Here is a 10,900-nt window from a genome sequence, read left to right as displayed (position 1 = left end):
TGTCAAAGATAAATTGGTTGAGAAATTGAGGCTTTGCTGCCCATTGAAGCTAGACTGGTTTTAAAAATTGTGGTACCTATACACAACAGAATATTATGCAGCTGTAAAGAAGGGCAAACATATGGACTTCACAGCAACTTGGATGAATTTAGAATCTATCAGACTCAACGATGTATCACAGAAACAAAGAACAGAGTACCATATGTTCTCACTCATAAGCGAAGCTTGAACAATTATGATACTATAAGAAAGCGATTGGCCGTAGTGGAAAACTGTCCAGACAAGGGGATGGAATTGGCAGTTGAGGGAAACTGCCAGGGGAGGGAGGGGCACACCTCATCAACAAGGGTACCTGCATCGTGAACATTTGTATACCTAACCCTGAATGGTACCCCACATCTTTCAAATAAGATAAAATAATAAATATTTGCTTCCTGGCAATACAAAACCAAGCTTGGGCCACCCCCTTGGGTCGCCTTCCACTGTGGAAGCTTTTCTGTCTTCTCCATAAATCCTGATTTCAAAAAAAAAAAAAAAAAATAAGAGCAAGCTCATCTCACCTATTGTGATCAGCTTCCCCTGTGACTGCCCACCAGCCTACCATCGGGAGTCACAAGACTAATTGCCTTGACAACAGCAAAGGAAGCAAGACCAGTGTTATCAACACCCAAGAATGCAGTTGCTGAAGAGTTTTACTAGCCCTGGTTTGTTATAGAAACTGTAAAAGCTCCCTCTCCTTAAAGCATATGCCACACACTTCCCGTAAGCTTTGGCCTCTTTCTGTCTGTGGAGGACGGATAATAAACTTTGTTTCTTTTTTGTAAATCTTTGTTTTATTCCTGTGGCACCAGCCTACCTTGCCTCAGTTTATTCTTACAAAGATATTTCCCTATGCTATTATGTGGTTCAGTTAAACACTGTCATTATAGCTTGATTGTGTGAATTATCTTCAAAAGCCATTCAAAGCAAAGAGAATTTTTCTTGTACTAAATTTGATTCCTTGGTCCTTTATTCAAATTTCTCAATTACTTCTGACCAAAAAATCAAAACCAAAAAGCAATAAAGAGTTCCTCATCAAAAATCCAAATCCCCTCCCTGAAATAAAATAATATGCCTGCAAGATACATGAAAAACACTTGTTGGAAAAAATGTAAAAAAGGATAACGTGGAAAATAGAAGAAAATAATTATTTTTTCCTAACCCTACTCGCCTAACTCCAGCTTGCTTTTTCCTCTCCCTCTCTGCGTGTGTGTGTATTGTGTGGTCGTGTGTTTCAGATGGGTATTGCAGTGACTGGGGTCAAGCATGTCAGCTCTCTTTAAAGCCACCTGCAGTGCCACACAAGAAGACCATGGATGGACTGGAAAACACTGCTGTTTCCTAAAAATGTTTAAAAGGCAAGTGGTCTCAACAAACGTAATAAAATGGCCTCTCTTTTGAAAGCTTGTAGAAAGTAAAAAGGCCATTGCTGCTCTATTAAGTGCAAAAGTGAGAAAAGAAATCTTCCAGTCTACAGGATGCAACATGGTAAGTGTCGTATGATACATCTCAGGTGAGGGTTGTCATGGTTCCCTGCTACGGAGATGCTTCGTTATTATGGCACCAACTGGATAATGTATAGGACAACTGCAAACGAGAAAAGGCTGGCTTTTTCTATAGTCTCTTCCAGTTTTGATTATGGTAGAAAAATGGTACTATTTTTTTACTCATCCATTATTAAGAAAGAGCTGGAGTATGGTCCGTATAAACCCAACTAGAATTAATAACAGTAACTTAGCAGGGATAAGAGAATAGCAAGTTCAAATAAAAATTAAGAGGGTACCCAGGATGTGCACGATATTTATGCAAGAATATATAAGAAAAAGATATTACTTCTCTCAGTAGATGCTTCTTGTGCAAATGTAATACCAATAGGCAGAAATATGTTAATGAAAATTTCCAAGTGCTTAGACTCTGTATTTACCATATTTTTAAAAGCTGAAATGCCACATATTAATCTATTTTACAATAAGTAACAAGAAGTTTTTCTTTTACATCAAATCTCTAGAATTTATTATAAACACACCCTGGCTATAAGGAACATTATTCCTGAATTACACAAATATGTAGACTTTCTAAGTAGAAACATACATTTTGTGTTTTAAAGAAGCAAATGAAAAGTAACTATAAAAGAAAATGTTCCATAAAATGAGACCCTACCAAGGCCACCAGCCCAAGGCCAACTCTCCCTTGTGCCTTAATTCAATTAAATCTAATGCATTAATTCATGCCAAAACAGACGGAGTTGCTGTGATCCAGGGATAGTTTTCACCGTAACTGTCCTACTCACTGTCCCCCATTCTACACCATCAACTTCTCCTTCTATCTTAGTGTTTTTCTGAAAAGTTATAACCTAGCATCCCTACCTTAAAATTAATAAGCTCATCCCTTGATCTTGAGTTATCCTTATCACTGGTGTCGGTAAAGATACAAGTTGATTTCTTCTCAGAAGCACAGTGTTCATGCACATCCCTGCGATCTGGCCTCTCATTCACATCTCAGTCCCATTAAACTTTTATTTCTGTCTCTACCACTCCCCTAAAACTTAGCTTGCTAAAATCATCAATAATAATAAATATCAAAACCAACAGAAATATTGTGTCATATTGTTTTCATTATTATCATGACTTACTATATTTTGAACTCTGAAGTATTCTAAGTGTTTTATATTCATGACATCATTTGATTTTCACAACTGCACTGTAAGGTACATGTTTTTAAACACAGCTTACGTATGAACAAATGATGCTCACAGAGAATTCTTTTAGCAATGGAAGTATTTTGTACGGTGCTATAATGGCGGACATGCTTCATCATGCATTTGTTCAAACATATAGAATGTACATGACTAATATTTAGCCTTGTGCACTCATTCAGAGTAGCCAGCAATATTTTAAAAATACCTACAGCCCATTCCTGAGGATTTTGATTAATTGCTCTGAGGAAGTGATATCAGTCTTTTCATTCATTTCTTTATTTGTGTTTAAAGAAAAACACCTAAGACAAATTAAACAGAGTTTAATTGAGCAAAGAATGATTCGTGAATCAGGCAGCCTTCCAAACCAGAATAGTTTGGAAGAAACTCCAGTGTAGCCATGTGGTGGGAAAAAAAGGTATTTACAGAGGAAAAAAAGTGACTACAGAAAACGAAAGTGAGGGGAAGACACAACTGGTTTGGTTACAACTCAACATTTGCCTTATTTGAGCCCAGTTGGAACAGTTGGCCACTTTTGATTGACCAAAACTCAGTGACTGGCACAAGAATAGGTTAGTCTGTCTACGTATCCAGTTAGGTTACAGTTCACTAAAATACTACAAAGAAACCTCTAGATCAAACCCAAAATGTACAAGGGGGCAGCTTTAGACTAACCCAATTTAACAGTCCTACCACCCAATTTCCGTTATCCTTTCAATTGAGAGACTAAAACTTTAAGCATCAGTGTCACTCTGTCAAATCATAAATGTACTTATTTGACCTCAAATTCCATTGAGACATGTAATAGTGAGTTTTGTAAGGTAGAAACAAGGACTTTAGGTAATTCTTGCATAAGAATTAGAGGGGACCTCCTTGTGCTAGAATCTCCTGTTTACAGGAGAAAAACAAAACCTGAACTGTTTTAGTACCTATCTTCTTTTTTAAAATTTCAGCTTTATTGGGTCACATTTAGCATGAATGTCTACATTTTCATTTGGTTTTGTCTGTTGGGGCTTAGTGCATAAGCTCAGTCCAAAATAATGGATGTTCATACTTTTGTCCAAAAATTTCTTCCTTTTGGTCAAGTTCTCATTTAGGTGAGTATGTGCCTAAAACTTAGGAACTCTGTGCCACTCTCAGCTATCACCATTCTGGGTTTCCAATCTCAGTACATCATGCATAGGTTATGATGTCCTGATGATCACACATTTTTTTTTTGAGTTTTTGTCATTCCAGTAAAAGAGAGATTATTTGACAGATGGTTGTATGCAAATATTCAAATCTTTTGAGAGGATATAGCATACCAGCAAGACTACTATTATGACAATCAGGAGGATAATACCAAGAGTAAGTATGCTCCTTAGCCCGGATCTCCATGAGCCAAACCAACTAAAATTAGACAGATTGGGCAACCCCTTCAGGTCCCCTTCCACTGTGGGAGGTTTTCTGTCCTCTCAATAAATCCTGCTTTTAAAAAAAATCAGATAGCTCAAAGAATGAGCTGAAAAGTCCACTCATTTCAGACAAGCAACCTGTTTGTTAATCCTCTACAACTGAATTTCTATAGTATCTCTGTGGGATAAGCCAGTGCCATGGGTAAGATGCAAAGAATTGCACAGAAATTAAATTAGGAAAAAATAGTTTATTTAGAAAGTAGATTAGAAAGAGAGAGAGAGAGAGAGAGAGAGAGAGAGAGAGAGAGAGAGAGAGAGAGAGAGAGGAGAAACACCTCTCCAAGATGAGGGAAGGGGTCAAAATTTTTTTAAAAACCCATGACCCAGCCAGAGCCTAACAAAAGCATGACTGCAGTTGCCTGAGGTTAAATGCTTTTAAGGCTTTCCTTTGATGGGGTGGGTCATTAAGGTGATTGAGTGGTGGTCTGATTTACATAATCACGAAGGGGGCAGGTAAGCACAGGAAATAATGTCATGGTGAATGGCAGGCAGATAGGTAGGTTAGTCATATAACTGTCGCTATTGTGATGGCATCTGTGTCACATAGGTCATGAAGGGCTACTTTATGGCTGGCAGACAAATACTTGGACAGAAAAGTAATCAGCGCTGGGAGGCTACAAAACCATTATCAACAGAAACTGGTTCTGCCCTTTGTTACTGACTAGAGGGCAAGGTAGTTAATTTGCTAGGAATCATGACAGAGCTAAGCTATGTTAAAATGACTGCACTCATTCGACCCAGCAATTCCCCTTCTGAGAATATACCCAGAGCAACTCAAATCACTCTATAAAAAAGATACCTACACACGCTTGTTTATTGCAGCGTTATTCACAATAGCAAAAACATGAAACCGACTGTGCGTTTAAGGCTTTACTTGGATGGGGTAGGTCATTAAGATGATTGGGTGGTGGTCTGATTTAAATAATCACCAAGGGGGCAGGTAAGCACTGGAATTGATGTCATGGTGAAGGGCAGGTGGGATAGGAAGGTTAGTCATATAACTGTCGACATTGTGATGGCGTCTGTGTCTTATGGCTGACAGACAAATGCTTGGAATAGTAAAGTAATCAGTACTGGGAGGCTGCAAGACAATTATCAATAGAAATTGGTTCTGCCCTTTGTTACCGATTAGAGGGCAAGGTAGGTAATTTGCTAGGAATCATGACAGAGCTAAGGTATATGAAAATGGCTACACTCATACGACCCAGCAATTCCCCTTCTGGAAATATGCCCAGAGGAACTCAAATCACTCTATAAAAAAGATACCTGCAAACGCATGTTTATTGCAGCATTATTCACAATAGCAAAAACATAGAACCAACTATGCTGCCCATTGAAAATAGACTGGAAGAAGAAAATGTGGTACATTTTACACAATACAATATTATGCAGTCATAAAGAAAAACAAAATTATGAACTTTGCAGCAACCTGGGTGAAATTAGAGTCTATAGTACTCAGTGATTTATCTCAGAAACAAAGATCTGAGTACCACAAGTCCTCACTCATAAGTGAATACTGAATATTTATCATAATAGTATAAGAAAGGAATTGGCAGTAGTGGGACACTGCCCGGGGGGAGGGGGAGCACATGGTACTTACAGTTTTCCTGTATGACCATGTATGTACTTAAACTTCATTTGTACCCCACATTGTTAAAAATAAAATAAAATATATTTTTTATACGGCCGAACTCTAGCTAAGTTTACTCTATCTTTGGTGTTTCACCATTTCATTTACAAAGATTTTTTTTTTTATTTTTAATAGATATAAATATATTTAGCTTTTCTATATCATATAAAAATAAAACGCAGCTGGGTGCAGTGGTTCACGCCTGCAATCCCAGCAATTGGGGAGGCAGATGTGAGAGGATTGCCTGATCCCAAGTGTTTGAGACGAGCCTGGGCAACTTGACAAGACCTTGTCTCTACAATAAATAAAAAAAAAAAAATAGCCAGGTATGATGGCACATGCCTGTGGTCCCAGCTACTTGGAAGAGTGAAGTGGAAGGATCACGTAAGCCTAGCAGTTCAAGGCTGCAGTGGCATGTTCACAACCACTGCACTCCAGCCTGGGTGACAGAGTGAGACTGACTTAAAGAAACAAATAATAAAAAAAGACCAAGTATGTAAAGTTAAATTTATGTTTAACAATTAATATTTCAGTATTTTAACTTACTTGCAAAGGACTCAGATACTTTATGATTACCTATTATTTAATTTAATATAGCATTGATTTTAAGATTTAAAATTACTAAAAATAATGGTGAAAGTATGACACAGGTATCCTCTCTGTCATCCCCAGTTACCCTGGTTCTCAAGTAGTCATGGCTCATGCAAGATGACTCTGAAGGGCAGAGCCTTCCTGAGTCCTAAATTTACATACCAGGTACAGAGCTCAGGACAACAGAGCTATGAAGACAGGCCTAGAAGATCCACTCCCTCCCAAAACAACTTGGAGGTAAGGCTGCAGCAGGGAAAAATAGGACCATGCTGGGTTTGACTCAGCCATGTAGCCGCTGGTCTAGGCAATGAAAACATACCCAGAGACCTCAAAATGCCTCCCTCTGCAGACCCTAGAATCCGGAGGCTCAAAACAAAAACACAAGCTCACAGTCAATCCAAGCAAGGATCAAATTATATTTAACTGACAATTTTGAAGCTATTTCTATTTCGCCAACAATTTTAAAACTAGCAGTGTCTACCAAATATTATCATTTACCTACAACATATATTGACATATCGACAAACAGACACAGACAGAGGCAGATCTTACAGCTTTCATAAAGAATTCTTACTGGTCCATTTTTTTTAAAATAGTTTTTCTTTTTTATGTTAATTCTATCCACCTTCCAATTCCTTGTTTTATTGCCCTAGGTAAGGCAACCCTAAATTTGCATGTTTAAAAAGACCCTTGAACCCTTAGTTGAAACAAGGAAACTTACATTTTAAAAACACAGGGCTGAGTTTAGGTTTTCATATTGCATCATCATTTGCTCAACCACTGGGGGGAAGAAAAGCTGTGAGTAAAGGTTTAGCCAAGATGGCACCTTCGTTCGTTGAAAACAAGGGGAGGTGTTTCTAATGACTCATCCTCCCTCTCAGAACACGTTTACAAATGTAGATGTATTTTATAGATGTAGATTCTTTACAGAAGTTTTCATTATAGCTAGCTCAATGCCGAAAAGATGTTTTGTTTTTGTTTTGGTCTTTTTAACTTCGCTAATGTTTCTTAGCTAAAATTACTAAGTTCAGGATGGAACCTTTTAAGGATTAGGACAAAGGAAGCATTTATTTATGCTCAGCTCAGATAGATCTGAAAAAGAAACAAGGCTTCTTCCTTGGAGGGCCTACCTTCTCTAGGGCCTCTTTTCGCCTTTGAGACCAGATAGTAACTAGGCTGAAATGTTAGTAGGGTTTATTTTTCTTATTAATTAGTCACTTAAGCTTTTTATTTTCTTTTTTATCAATAATCTTTTTTTATCACTAAAAATATTGAAATCTCTTTAGACGCGTCTGCACATTAAGAGGCTTCCCTGGATGAGAATATTACAGGAGCCCTTATTTTCAAAGGCATGTCTTTAAGTACAGTGTTTTTTTGTTTGAAACTTTCCACCATAACTTCACATTATCTTTAGAAAAATTTTGCCATTTATATAAGCCTTTGCGGCTTCCAAGGCCTAATATTTACACACATAAATATAAGCATAGCAAGAAAGTAGAGTGCACAGTTTTTTAGAAATTAATAATCTCATTTTTACCTTGAATTTTGCTGACTCTAAGATCCCCTTGATTAACTTAGCCAATAATTTCTCCCTACCTAAGCATGAAAGAAATGGAATGAAAGCAAAAAAAGGATAGTACACGAAACTCTTTGCAAATTTCCAAAAGCCTGAGTTTGCAACTCCTGCAGTTTTGCCATCACCACTGGTTTCTACCTGACCCAGTCAGACACGAGTGGCTTCTAACTTGAGCTAAGCCAGCTAATGGTCGGATGTAATTTGATCCTGGATCCAGTCCAGTTTCTCTCAGGATTTCCAAACCCAGTGTGAGGTAGTTACCTCAACCTAGACTCCTTTCCCTATATCTGGCTTCTTTCCACCCCTTTCCACAGGAAACAGCCCCGAGCCAAGGCTGGTCTCTATAGGATATGCATATTTCCAGGAAGTAATTGCAGTGCAGGTAACTGAGCAGAACTGAGGAGAACATGGGCAGCAACTTTGGTACTTCCTGCAAATTCTCATCATAAACAAATGTCTTTTTCTTTTTGGATTCTCATAAACAAATGTGACTTCTTTCAAATGTATAAAGAATTTTACACGCAAGCCTTCTCGAATTTGGGGTTGCCACACTACACCTGTCTCAACACACAAATCCATGGAGATTTGGAATCCAAGAAAGAACTTACCAATGGTCCCCAGTTGCTGTGAGAGAGCTGTGGACACCATGAGCCTGCCGGGTCCCTTGCTGGAGTGCAATGGCATGCTCACAGCCACCACGGCCTCTACCTGCTGGGCTCTAGCTATCCTTCGACCTCCGCCTTCCAAGTAGCCAGAACTATAGGTGTGTGCTATCACACCCGGCTAATTTTTTATTTATTGTAGAGACAAGGTCGCACCAATTTGCCCAGGCTGGTCTCAAACCCGCAGGCTCAGGCAATCCACTATCCTCGGACTCCCAAAGTGCTGGGATTACAGGCTGAGCCAACCGAGCCCGGCCTGTATTGTATTTTTATAAGAAAGTTACTATATATTCAAAGAGTGGGTAATTATGCTTTTTGAGGGCAGAGTGGCTACATAAATTACTTGAAATCCTCCTGCCAGGTACAATTTGTCTATTTTTCTCAAATACATTTTAATCATTAATTTATACCAGTACAGACTTGTGACTATTAATTTTAGAATCGTGTATTTGATTCCCAAATTACTCTTATTTTGGCTACTGGCAACTCTCTTCCAGTTAACTTCTCTGTCCCTTTGGTATACTGCTGTTATTGTGTTTGTTTTCAGTATTTATTGCTTTCTGTTATCACAGCATAGCTTACTTTAAGTCTATCTTGTACATTTTCTTTTTCGGTCTCCGAATCAGTCATTTCTCCAAGAAATTCTTGTTTCCTTTACTGGAGCACAGTATTAAAAACCAAGATATACATAATAGATGTGCTCCTTGCTACTTGGATGGCATTGCTTCTAGGCCCTCTCACCTAACAGAGAAAGATAATTACACATGTGTATTCTAACCTGTGTATTGACACATATCCATACATATTTCTATAGGTAAACATTGTTTTTGTTGTAAGCTAAAGATTCATTCATTTTGAATCTTAAATTCCGGATCCATTGTATCCCAGTCTTCTCCCCTTGCCTCAGTAACTTCTTATTCCAACAGTAAGGAAACTGGTTTGCACCATCCACAATACATTCAATGAATTGTTCAATTCCGAGTATACGTACAGTGGCATCGAAGTTACCAGTCTGTGGGACTGTAAGCCTTTCCCTGTGAAAAAGTATTTGATCTAATGTATTATTCTATACTCCTGTGTGATGGAAGTGATGACTTCCCAGCTCCTGCATTCTTTCTTAAAGTCCTCTGATGATTCAAACTGAAGCAAGGGTTGGAAACCACCACTTTCATTCTTGCAAGTTGGCTCTGTTCACAGGATTTTAATTCTCAGATATCTCTTGGTGACTCTTCTTTCCATATGAAAGCAATTCCAGATTATGCAGTCAGAAATGAAAGGGTTTCCCAAATCTGGCTATAATCTTTCTCCAACTTTATCTTTTTCTATTGGAGGCTCACAGAATCCTATCTCTTAGACACATTTACAAAGGAGTCAATGCCCCTTTTAAGTGCTACTTATGTACAGTAGAGCAGTTAAACCATACACTGAGAGGAACACTTCAATGGCAAATTTGACTGTTTATGGAGGTTAAGTGTGGACTGTCTTGAGAATGAGAAAGCACTGGAACTGTAGTTTTAGGGGAACCCAATACATTCAAGAATTTAACCTCCAGGGCTCCATCAGGCTGAAAAATCAAGATCTCCCTGTGAGTCCAGGAGGGTGAAGGAAGAGTAAAATCACCAGAGAGCATTCTACATAGCAAAGTTATACTGTCGGGGAGGCTTTATGGGAAATTTATCCCAGCTAGGGAAAATGCACGACTCCAACTTTGTTCTTTCTAGCTTCTACTTCACCTAAGAGGAAAAACAAAGAAGTTTTTATTACTGGAGAAACACTTGTGAAGGTCACAGTTTAGCCACACGGGATCACTATAAAACTATTTAATCTTAAGATTATAAAACATTTGTGATTCCTACTTGACCATAAGAATATGATGAAAGTCTTAAATTAAAGATTTAAGATTAAAGACACATAAATAAATAAGTAATAAATAATAAAACATTTGGCCTTCCTGACTCTTCACCAACACACCAACAGGGATCCAATATGATAATGATGAGTTACATCTGAAAGAGCTGACAGCAGACAGTCCTTGATACACAGGATTTTAGGGACCCCCCCTCCCAAAATCGAAAAAGGAGATAACGAGAACATCAGAAGAACTGGAAACCTGTAAAAATCTAGCAAACATTTAACACAGTCCAACTTCCAGACAAATTATCATAAATTCTCACCCTAAAAGTCTATTTGCCTTACTCTATTGTATTACCCAACACAACAATTCAAAAGACAAGAAAATCCATGTTGTAGAGA

The sequence above is a fragment of the Carlito syrichta genome, unplaced genomic scaffold (genome assembly GCF_000164805.1).
Source record: "Carlito syrichta isolate Samal-C Ts95f unplaced genomic scaffold, Tarsius_syrichta-2.0.1 Scaffold303580, whole genome shotgun sequence".
Lineage (NCBI taxonomy): Eukaryota > Metazoa > Chordata > Mammalia > Primates > Tarsiidae > Carlito > Carlito syrichta.
Note: the sequence above shows the minus strand (reverse complement) of the source record.